Source organism: Saccoglossus kowalevskii, chromosome 12 (genome assembly GCF_978046115.1).
Source record: "Saccoglossus kowalevskii chromosome 12, keSacKowa6.1, whole genome shotgun sequence".
Taxonomy (NCBI): Eukaryota; Metazoa; Hemichordata; class Enteropneusta; family Harrimaniidae; genus Saccoglossus; species Saccoglossus kowalevskii.
Genome location: NC_140652.1, coordinates 6,478,130 through 6,489,623, shown reverse-complemented (window position 1 = coordinate 6,489,623; position 11,494 = coordinate 6,478,130).

Here is an 11,494-nt window from a genome sequence, read left to right as displayed (position 1 = left end):
GCATGATCGGGCGTGGTTAGTACTTGCATGGGAGACTCCCTGAGTGAACGAGCAGTTTAATTTATTTTTTTGTTTCATCACACACATAGTAAAGATATAAGGCCACGTTACTTCATTCTTTTTTTACAGTGATGGCAATCATTTATAGTGGAAAATCGTGGTTTTTTTGTAACTATTATAATTAAGGAAAAGTTTTCAAATTGCTTCTAATTTTCAAGAACAAGTTGTAGATGCTATCGGCACATAGTGGGTTTTAAGCCGTTAACACACCGGGCAAAGTTGTTCAAAGTGATGGCAAAGTTGTGCAAAGTTATGGAAACTTTGGTAGATATATCGGTATACATGACCTAAGTTGTTGGCATATAGAAACGTGCAGCTGTAAAGTCAACACATTTAATAAATGCCAATTGAAAGCAACCTATAGATGTTCACATAAACTGACTGTAAAATGTTAGAAAACAGCGTGCAATGTTGGAAAAAGCGAAGGAAATGTTGGCGGAGTTGTTTGTTTATTTAACCTAAGTCATTGTAACGACACCACCGCAGTTAAATTTAGAAAACATTAAGTAAATGCAACAGGAATGCCTCATATATAAACAAATTATCACAACAGCCATCCAAAGTATCGACAACAAACTGCTTACAAAGTTGTGAAAATTGATTGCGAAGTTGGTTGTTTCAAGCGGGATTGTTACCTGAGATATCATAATAACAAGTACCATAGTTAAAAGTTCGAAAATGTGAATAAATATTTCGAGAATTGCTGTTAAATTACCGTAGTGTTGCTCCAAGTATGTAGAGGTCATAGGTCAATACTAGAATCTAGAATGTACTTTGTGCCAGCGATAACGATTTTAAAACATCCAAAAACATGAAATACCCGCCAATTCGGCTTAACTTGAAATGATCCATGCAGCTAAGTGGTTACGTGACCGACAAATGTTTAAAGTAAAGCATGATCGGGCGTGGTTAGTACTTGCATGGGAGACTCCCTGAGTGAACGAGCAGTTTAATTTATTTTTTTGTTTCATCACACACATAGTAAAGATATAAGGCCACGTTACTTCATTCTTTTTTTACAGTGATGGCAATCATTTATAGTGGAAAATCGTGGTTTTTTTGTAACTATTATAATTAAGGAAAAGTTTTCAAATTGCTTCTAATTTTCAAGAACAAGTTGTAGATGCTATCGGCACATAGTGGGTTTTAAGCCGTTAACACACCGGGCAAAGTTGTTCAAAGTGATGGCAAAGTTGTGCAAAGTTATGGAAACTTTGGTAGATATATCGGTATACATGACCTAAGTTGTTGGCATATAGAAACGTGCAGCTGTAAAGTCAACACATTTAATAAATGCCAATTGAAAGCAACCTATAGATGTTCACATAAACTGACTGTAAAATGTTAGAAAACAGCGTGCAATGTTGGAAAAAGCGAAGGAAATGTTGGCGGAGTTGTTTGTTTATTTAACCTAAGTCATTGTAACGACACCACCGCAGTTAAATTTAGAAAACATTAAGTAAATGCAACAGGAATGCCTCATATATAAACAAATTATCACAACAGCCATCCAAAGTATCGACAACAAACTGCTTACAAAGTTGTGAAAATTGATTGCGAAGTTGGTTGTTTCAAGCGGGATTGTTACCTGAGATATCATAATAACAAGTACCATAGTTAAAAGTTCGAAAATGTGAATAAATATTTCGAGAATTGCTGTTAAATTACCGTAGTGTTGCTCCAAGTATGTAGAGGTCATAGGTCAATACTAGAATCTAGAATGTACTTTGTGCCAGCGATAACGATTTTAAAACATCCAAAAACATGAAATACCCGCCAATTCGGCTTAACTTGAAATGATCCATGCAGCTAAGTGGTTACGTGACCGACAAATGTTTAAAGTAAAGCATGATCGGGCGTGGTTAGTACTTGCATGGGAGACTCCCTGAGTAAACGAGCAGTTTAATTTATTTTTTTGTTTCATCACACACATAGTAAAGATATAAGGCCACGTTACTTCATTCTTTTTTTACAGTGATGGCAATCATTTATAGTGGAAAATCGTGGTTTTTTTGTAACTATTATAATTAAGGAAAAGTTTTCAAATTGCTTCTAATTTTCAAGAACAAGTTGTAGATGCTATCGGCACATAGTGGGTTTTAAGCCGTTAACACACCGGGCAAAGTTGTTCAAAGTGATGGCAAAGTTGTGCAAAGTTATGGAAACTTTGGTAGATATATCGGTATACATGACCTATGTTGTTGGCATATAGAAACGTGCAGCTGTAAAGTCAACACATTTAATAAATGCCAATTGAAAGCAACCTATAGATGTTCACATAAACTGACTGTAAAATGTTAGAAAACAGCGTGCAATGTTGGAAAAAGCGAAGGAAATGTTGGCGGAGTTGTTTGTTTATTTAACCTAAGTCATTGTAACGACACCACCGCAGTTAAATTTAGAAAACATTAAGTAAATGCAACAGGAATGCCTCATATATAAACAAATTATCACAACAGCCATCCAAAGTATCGACAACAAACTGCTTACAAAGTTGTGAAAATTGATTGCGAAGTTGGTTGTTTCAAGCGGGATTGTTACCTGAGATATCATAATAACAAGTACCATAGTTAAAAGTTCGAAAATGTGAATAAATATTTCGAGAATTGCTGTTAAATTACCGTAGTGTTGCTCCAAGTATGTAGAGGTCATAGGTCAATACTAGAATCTAGAATGTACTTTGTGCCAGCGATAACGATTTTAAAACATCCAAAAACATGAAATACCCGCCAATTCGGCTTAACTTGAAATGATCCATGCAGCTAAGTGGTTACGTGACCGACAAATGTTTAAAGTAAAGCATGATCGGGCGTGGTTAGTACTTGCATGGGAGACTCCCTGAGTAAACGAGCAGTTTAATTTATTTTTTTGTTTCATCACACACATAGTAAAGATATAAGGCCACGTTACTTCATTCTTTTTTTACAGTGATGGCAATCATTTATAGTGGAAAATCGTGGTTTTTTTGTAACTATTATAATTAAGGAAAAGTTTTCAAATTGCTTCTAATTTTCAAGAACAAGTTGTAGATGCTATCGGCACATAGTGGGTTTTAAGCCGTTAACACACCGGGCAAAGTTGTTCAAAGTGATGGCAAAGTTGTGCAAAGTTATGGAAACTTTGGTAGATATATCGGTATACATGACCTAAGTTGTTGGCATATAGAAACGTGCAGCTGTAAAGTCAACACATTTAATAAATGCCAATTGAAAGCAACCTATAGATGTTCACATAAACTGACTGTAAAATGTTAGAAAACAGCGTGCAATGTTGGAAAAAGCGAAGGAAATGTTGGCGGAGTTGTTTGTTTATTTAACCTAAGTCATTGTAACGACACCACCGCAGTTAAATTTAGAAAACATTAAGTAAATGCAACAGGAATGCCTCATATATAAACAAATTATCACAACAGCCATCCAAAGTATCGACAACAAACTGCTTACAAAGTTGTGAAAATTGATTGCGAAGTTGGTTGTTTCAAGCGGGATTGTTACCTGAGATATCATAATAACAAGTACCATAGTTAAAAGTTCGAAAATGTGAATAAATATTTCGAGAATTGCTGTTAAATTACCGTAGTGTTGCTCCAAGTATGTAGAGGTCATAGGTCAATACTAGAATCTAGAATGTACTTTGTGCCAGCGATAACGATTTTAAAACATCCAAAAACATGAAATACCCGCCAATTCGGCTTAACTTGAAATGATCCATGCAGCTAAGTGGTTACGTGACCGACAAATGTTTAAAGTAAAGCATGATCGGGCGTGGTTAGTACTTGCATGGGAGACTCCCTGAGTAAACGAGCAGTTTAATTTATTTTTTTGTTTCATCACACACATAGTAAAGATATAAGGCCACGTTACTTCATTCTTTTTTTACAGTGATGGCAATCATTTATAGTGGAAAATCGTAGTTTTTTTGTAACTATTATAATTAAGGAAAAGTTTTCAAATTGCTTCTAATTTTCAAGAACAAGTTGTAGATGCTATCGGCACATAGTGGGTTTTAACCGTTAACACACCGGGCAAGGTTGTTCAAAGTGATGGCAAAGTTGTGCAAAGTTATGGAAACTTTGGTAGATATATCGGTATACATGACCTAAGTTGTTGGCATATAGAAACGTGCAGCTGTAAAGTCAACACATTTAATAAATGCCAATTGAAAGCAACCTATAGATGTTCACATAAACTGACTGTAAAATGTTAGAAAACAGCGTGCAATGTTGGAAAATGCGAAGGAAATGTTGGCGGAGTTGTTTGTTTATTTAACCTAAGTCATTGTAACGACACCCCCGCAGTTAAATTTAGAAAACATTAAGTAAATGCAACAGGAATGCCTCATATATAAACAAATTATCACAACAGCCATCCAAAGTATCGACAACAAACTGCTTACAAAGTTGTGAAAATTGATTGCGAAGTTGGTTGTTTCAAGCGGGATTGTTACCTGAGATATCATAATAACAAGTACCATAGTTAAAAGTTCGAAAATGTGAATAAATATTTCGAGAATTGCTGTTAAATTACCGTAGTGTTGCTCCAAGTATGTAGAGGTCATAGGTCAATACTAGAATCTAGAATGTACTTTGTGCCAGCGATAACGATTTTAAAACATCCAAAAACATGAAATACCCGCCAATTCGGCTTAACTTGAAATGATCCATGCAGCTAAGTGGTTACGTGACCGACAAATGTTTAAAGTAAAGCATGATCGGGCGTGGTTAGTACTTGCATGGGAGACTCCCTGAGTAAACGAGCAGTTTAATTTATTTTTTTGTTTCATCACACACATAGTAAAGATATAAGGCCACGTTACTTCATTCTTTTTTTACAGTGATGGCAATCATTTATAGTGGAAAATCGTGGTTTTTTTGTAACTATTATAATTAAGGAAAAGTTTTCAAATTGCTTCTAATTTTCAAGAACAAGTTGTAGATGCTATCGGCACACAGTGGGTTTTAACCGTTAACACACCGGGCAAAGTTGTTCAAAGTGATGGCAAAGTTGTGCAAAGTTATGGAAACTTTGGTAGATATATCGGTATACATGACCTAAGTTGTTGGCATATAGAAACGTGCAGCTGTAAAGTCAACACATTTAATAAATGCCAATTGAAAGCAACCTATAGATGTTCACATAAACTGACTGTAAAATGTTAGAAAACAGCGTGCAATGTTGGAAAAAGCGAAGGAAATGTTGGCGGAGTTGTTTGTTTATTTAACCTAAGTCATTGTAACGACACCACCGCAGTTAAATTTAGAAAACATTAAGTAAATGCAACAGGAATGCCTCATATATAAACAAATTATCACAACAGCCAACCAAAGTATCGACTACAAAGTGCTTACAAAGTTGTGAAAATTGATTGCGAAGTTGGTTGTTTCATGCGGGATTGTTACCTGAGATATCATAATAACAAGTACCATAGTTAAAAGTTCGAAAATGTGAATAAATATTTCGAGAATTGCTGTTAAATTACCGTAGTGTTGCTCCAAGTATGTAGAGGTCATAGGTCAATACTAGAATCTAGAATGTACTTTGTGCCAGCGATAACGATTTTAAAACATCCAAAAACATGAAATACCCGCCAACTCGGCTTAACTTGAAATGATCCATGCAGCTAAGTGGTTACGTGACCGACAAATGTTTAAAGTAAAGCATGATCGGGCGTGGTTAGTACTTGCATGGGAGACTCCCTGAGTAAACGAGCAGTTTAATTTATTTTTTTGTTTCATCACACACATAGTAAAGATATAAGGCCACGTTACTTCATTCTTTTTTTACAGTGATGGCAATCATTTATAGTGGAAAATCGTGGTTTTTTTGTAACTATTATAATTAAGGAAAAGTTTTCAAATTGCTTCTAATTTTCAAGAACAAGTTGTAGATGCTATCGGCACATAGTGGGTTTTAACCGTTAACACACCGGGCAAAGTTGTTCAAAGTGATGGCAAAGTTGTGCAAAGTTATGGAAACTTTGGTAGATATATCGGTATACATGACCTAAGTTGTTGGCATATAGAAACGTGCAGCTGTAAAGTCAACACATTTAATAAATGCCAATTGAAAGCAACCTATAGATGTTCACATAAACTGACTGTAAAATGTTAGAAAACAGCGTGCAATGTTGGAAAATGCGAAGGAAATGTTGGCGGAGTTGTTTGTTTATTTAACCTAAGTCATTGTAACGACACCCCCGCAGTTAAATTTAGAAAACATTAAGTAAATGCAACAGGAATGCCTCATATATAAACAAATTATCACAACAGCCATCCAAAGTATCGACAACAAACCGCTTACAAAGTTGTGAAAATTGATTGCGAAGTTGGTTGTTTCAAGCGGGATTGTTACCTGAGATATCATAATAACAAGTACCATAGTTAAAAGTTCGAAAATGTGAATAAATATTTCGAGAATTGCTGTTAAATTACCGTAGTGTTGCTCCAAGTATGTAGAGGTCATAGGTCAATACTATAATCTAGAATGTACTTTGTGCCAGCGATAACGATTTTAAAACATCCAAAAACATGAAATACCCGCCAATTCGGCTTAACTTGAAATGATCCATGCAGCTAAGTGGTTACGTGACCGACAAATGTTTAAAGTAAAGCATGATCGGGCGTGGTTAGTACTTGCATGGGAGACTCCCTGAGTAAACGAGCAGTTTAATTTATTTTTTTGTTTCATCACACACATAGTAAAGATATAAGGCCACGTTACTTCATTCTTTTTTTACAGTGATGGCAATCATTTATAGTGGAAAATCGTGGTTTTTTTGTAACTATTATAATTAAGGAAAAGTTTTCAAATTGCTTCTAATTTTCAAGAACAAGTTGTAGATGCTATCGGCACACAGTGGGTTTTAACCGTTAACACACCGGGCAAAGTTGTTCAAAGTGATGGCAAAGTTGTGCAAAGTTATGGAAACTTTGGTAGATATATCGGTATACATGACCTAAGTTGTTGGCATATAGAAACGTGCAGCTGTAAAGTCAACACATTTAATAAATGCCAATTGAAAGCAACCTATAGATGTTCACATAAACTGACTGTAAAATGTTAGAAAACAGCGTGCAATGTTGGAAAAAGCGAAGGAAATGTTGGCGGAGTTGTTTGTTTATTTAACCTAAGTCATTGTAACGACACCACCGCAGTTAAATTTAGAAAACATTAAGTAAATGCAACAGGAATGCCTCATATATAAACAAATTATCACAACAGCCAACCAAAGTATCGACTACAAAGTGCTTACAAAGTTGTGAAAATTGATTGCGAAGTTGGTTGTTTCATGCGGGATTGTTACCTGAGATATCATAATAACAAGTACCATAGTTAAAAGTTCGAAAATGTGAATAAATATTTCGAGAATTGCTGTTAAATTACCGTAGTGTTGCTCCAAGTATGTAGAGGTCATAGGTCAATACTAGAATCTAGAATGTACTTTGTGCCAGCGATAACGATTTTAAAACATCCAAAAACATGAAATACCCGCCAACTCGGCTTAACTTGAAATGATCCATGCAGCTAAGTGGTTACGTGACCGACAAATGTTTAAAGTAAAGCATGATCGGGCGTGGTTAGTACTTGCATGGGAGACTCCCTGAGTAAACGAGCAGTTTAATTTATTTTTTTGTTTCATCACACACATAGTAAAGATATAAGGCCACGTTACTTCATTCTTTTTTTACAGTGATGGCAATCATTTATAGTGGAAAATCGTGGTTTTTTTGTAACTATTATAATTAAGGAAAAGTTTTCAAATTGCTTCTAATTTTCAAGAACAAGTTGTAGATGCTATCGGCACATAGTGGGTTTTAACCGTTAACACACCGGGCAAAGTTGTTCAAAGTGATGGCAAAGTTGTGCAAAGTTATGGAAACTTTGGTAGATATATCGGTATACATGACCTAAGTTGTTGGCATATAGAAACGTGCAGCTGTAAAGTCAACACATTTAATAAATGCCAATTGAAAGCAACCTATAGATGTTCACATAAACTGACTGTAAAATGTTAGAAAACAGCGTGCAATGTTGGAAAAAGCGAAGGAAATGTTGGCGGAGTTGTTTGTTTATTTAACCTAAGTCATTGTAACGACACCACCGCAGTTAAATTTAGAAAACATTAAGTAAATGCAACAGGAATGCCTCATATATAAACAAATTATCACAACAGCCAACCAAAGTATCGACTACAAACTGCTTACAAAGTTGTGAAAATTGATTGCGAAGTTGGTTGTTTCATGCGGGATTGTTACCTGAGATATCATAATAACAAGTACCATAGTTAAAAGTTCGAAAATGAGAATAAATATTTCGAGAATTGCTGTTAAATTACCGTAGTGTTGCTCCAAGTATGTAGAGGTCATAGGTCAATACTAGAATCTAGAATGTACTTTGTGCCAGCGATAACGATTTTAAAACATCCAAAAACATGAAATACCCGCCAATTCGGCTTAACTTGAAATGATCCATGCAGCTAAGTGGTTACGTGACCGACAAATGTTTAAAGTAAAGCATGATCGGGCGTGGTTAGTACTTGCATGGGAGACTCCCTGAGTAAACGAGCAGTTTAATTTATTTTTTTGTTTCATCACACACATAGTAAAGATATAAGGCCACGTTACTTCATTCTTTTTTTACAGTGATGGCAATCATTTATAGTGGAAAATCGTGTTTTTTTTGTAACTATTATAATTAAGGAAAAGTTTTCAAATTGCTTCTAATTTTCAAGAACAAGTCGTAGATGCTATCGGCACATAGTGGGTTTTAAGCCGTTAACACACCGGGCAAAGTTGTTCAAAGTGATGGCAAAGTTGTGCAAAGTTATGGAAACTTTGGTAGATATATCGGTATACATGACCTAAGTTGTTGGCATATAGAAACGTGCAGCTGTAAAGTCAACACATTTAATAAATGCCAATTGAAAGCAACCTATAGATTTTCACATACACTGACTGTAAAATGTTAGAAAACAGCGTACAATGTTGGAAAAAGCGAAGGAAATGTTGGCGGAGTTGTTTGTTTATTTAACCTAAGTCATTGTAACGACACCCCCGCAGTTAAATTTAGAAAACATTAAGTAAATGCAACAGGAATGCCTCATATATAAACAAATTATCACAACAGCCAACCAAAGTATCGACTACAAACTGCTTACAAAGTTGTGAAAATTGATTGCGAAGTTGGTTGTTTCATGCGGGATTGTTACCTGAGATATCATAATAACAAGTACCATAGTTAAAAGTTCGAAAATGTGAATAAATATTTCGAGAATTGCTGTTAAATTACCGTAGTGTTGCTCCAAGTATGTAGAGGTCATAGGTCAATACTAGAATCTAGAATGTACTTTGTGCCAGCGATAACGATTTTAAAACATCCAAAAACATGAAATACCCGCCAATTCGGCTTAACTTGAAATGATCCATGCAGCTAAGTGGTTACGTGACCGACAAATGTTTAAAGTAAAGCATGATCGGGCGTGGTTAGTACTTGCATGGGAGACTCCCTGAGTAAACGAGCAGTTTAATTTATTTTTTTGTTTCATCACACACATAGTAAAGATACAAGGCCACGTTACTTCATTCTTTTTTTACTGTGATGGCAATCATTTATAGTGGAAAATCGTGGTTTTTTTGTAACTATTATAATTAAGGAAAAGTTTTCAAATTGCTTCTAATTTTCAAGAACAAGTTGTAGATGCTATCGGCACATAGTGGGTTTTAACCGTTAACACACCGGGCAAAGTTGTTCAAAGTGATGGCAAAGTTGTGCAAAGTTATGGAAACTTTGGTAGATATATCGGTATACATGACCTAAGTTGTTGGCATATAGAAACGTGCAGCTGTAAAGTCAACACATTTAATAAATGCCAATTGAAAGCAACCTATAGATGTTCACATAAACTGACTGTAAAATGTTAGAAAACAGCGTGCAATGTTGCAAAAAGCGAAGGAAATGTTGGCGGAGTTGTTTGTTTATTTAACCTAAGTCATTGTAACGACACCACCGCAGTTAAATTTAGAAAACATTAAGTAAATGCAACAGGAATGCCTCATATATAAACAAATTATCACAACAGCCATCCAAAGTATCGACAACAAACTGCTTACAAAGTTGTGAAAATTGATTGCGAAGTTGGTTGTTTCAAGCGGGATTGTTACCTGAGATATTATAATAACAAGTACCATAGTTAAAAGTTCGAAAATGTGAATAAATATTTCGAGAATTGCTGTTAAATTACCGTAGTGTTGCTCCAAGTATGTAGAGGTCATAGGTCAATACTAGAATCTAGAATGTACTTTGTGCCAGCGATAACGATTTTAAAACATCAAAAAACATGAAATACCCGCCAATTCGGCTTAACTTGAAATGATCCATGCAGCTAAGTGGTTACGTGACCGACAAATGTTTAAAGTAAAGCATGATCGGGCGTGGTTAGTACTTGCATGTGAGACTCCCTGAGTAAACGAGCAGTTTAATTTATTTTTTTGTTTCATCACACACATAGTAAAGATATAAGGCCACGTTACTTCATTCTTTTTTTACAGTGATGGCAATCATTTATAGTGGAAAATCGTGGTTTTTTTGTAACTATTATAATTAAGGAAAAGTTTTCAAATTGCTTCTAATTTTCAAGAACAAGTTGTAGATGCTATCGGCACATAGTGGGTTTTAAGCCGTTAACACACCGGGCAAAGTTGTTCAAAGTGATGGCAAAGTTGTGCAAAGTTATGGAAACTTTGGTAGATATATCGGTATACATGACCTAAGTTGTTGGCATATAGAAACGTGCAGCTGTAAAGTCAACACATTTAATAAATGCCAATTGAAAGCAACCTATAGATGTTCACATAAACTGACTGTAAAATGTTAGAAAACAGCGTGCAATGTTGGAAAAAGCGAAGGAAATGTTGGCGGAGTTGTTTGTTTATTTAACCTAAGTCATTGTAACGACACCACCGCAGTTAAATTTAGAAAACATTAAGTAAATGCAACAGGAATGCCTCATATATAAACAAATTATCACAACAGCCAACCAAAGTATCGACTACAAACTGCTTACAAAGTTGTGAAAATTGATTGCGAAGTTGGTTGTTTCATGCGGGATTGTTACCTGAGATATCATAATAACAAGTACCATAGTTAAAAGTTCGAAAATGAGAATAAATATTTCGAGAATTGCTGTTAAATTACCGTAGTGTTGCTCCAAGTATGTAGAGGTCATAGGTCAATACTAGAATCTAGAATGTACTTTGTGCCAGCGATAACGATTTTAAAACATCCAAAAACATGAAATACCCGCCAATTCGGCTTAACTTGAAATGATCCATGCAGCTAAGTGGTTACGTGACCGACAAATGTTTAAAGTAAAGCATGATCGGGCGTGGTTAGTACTTCCATGGGAGACTCCCTGAGTAAACGAGCAGTTTAATTTA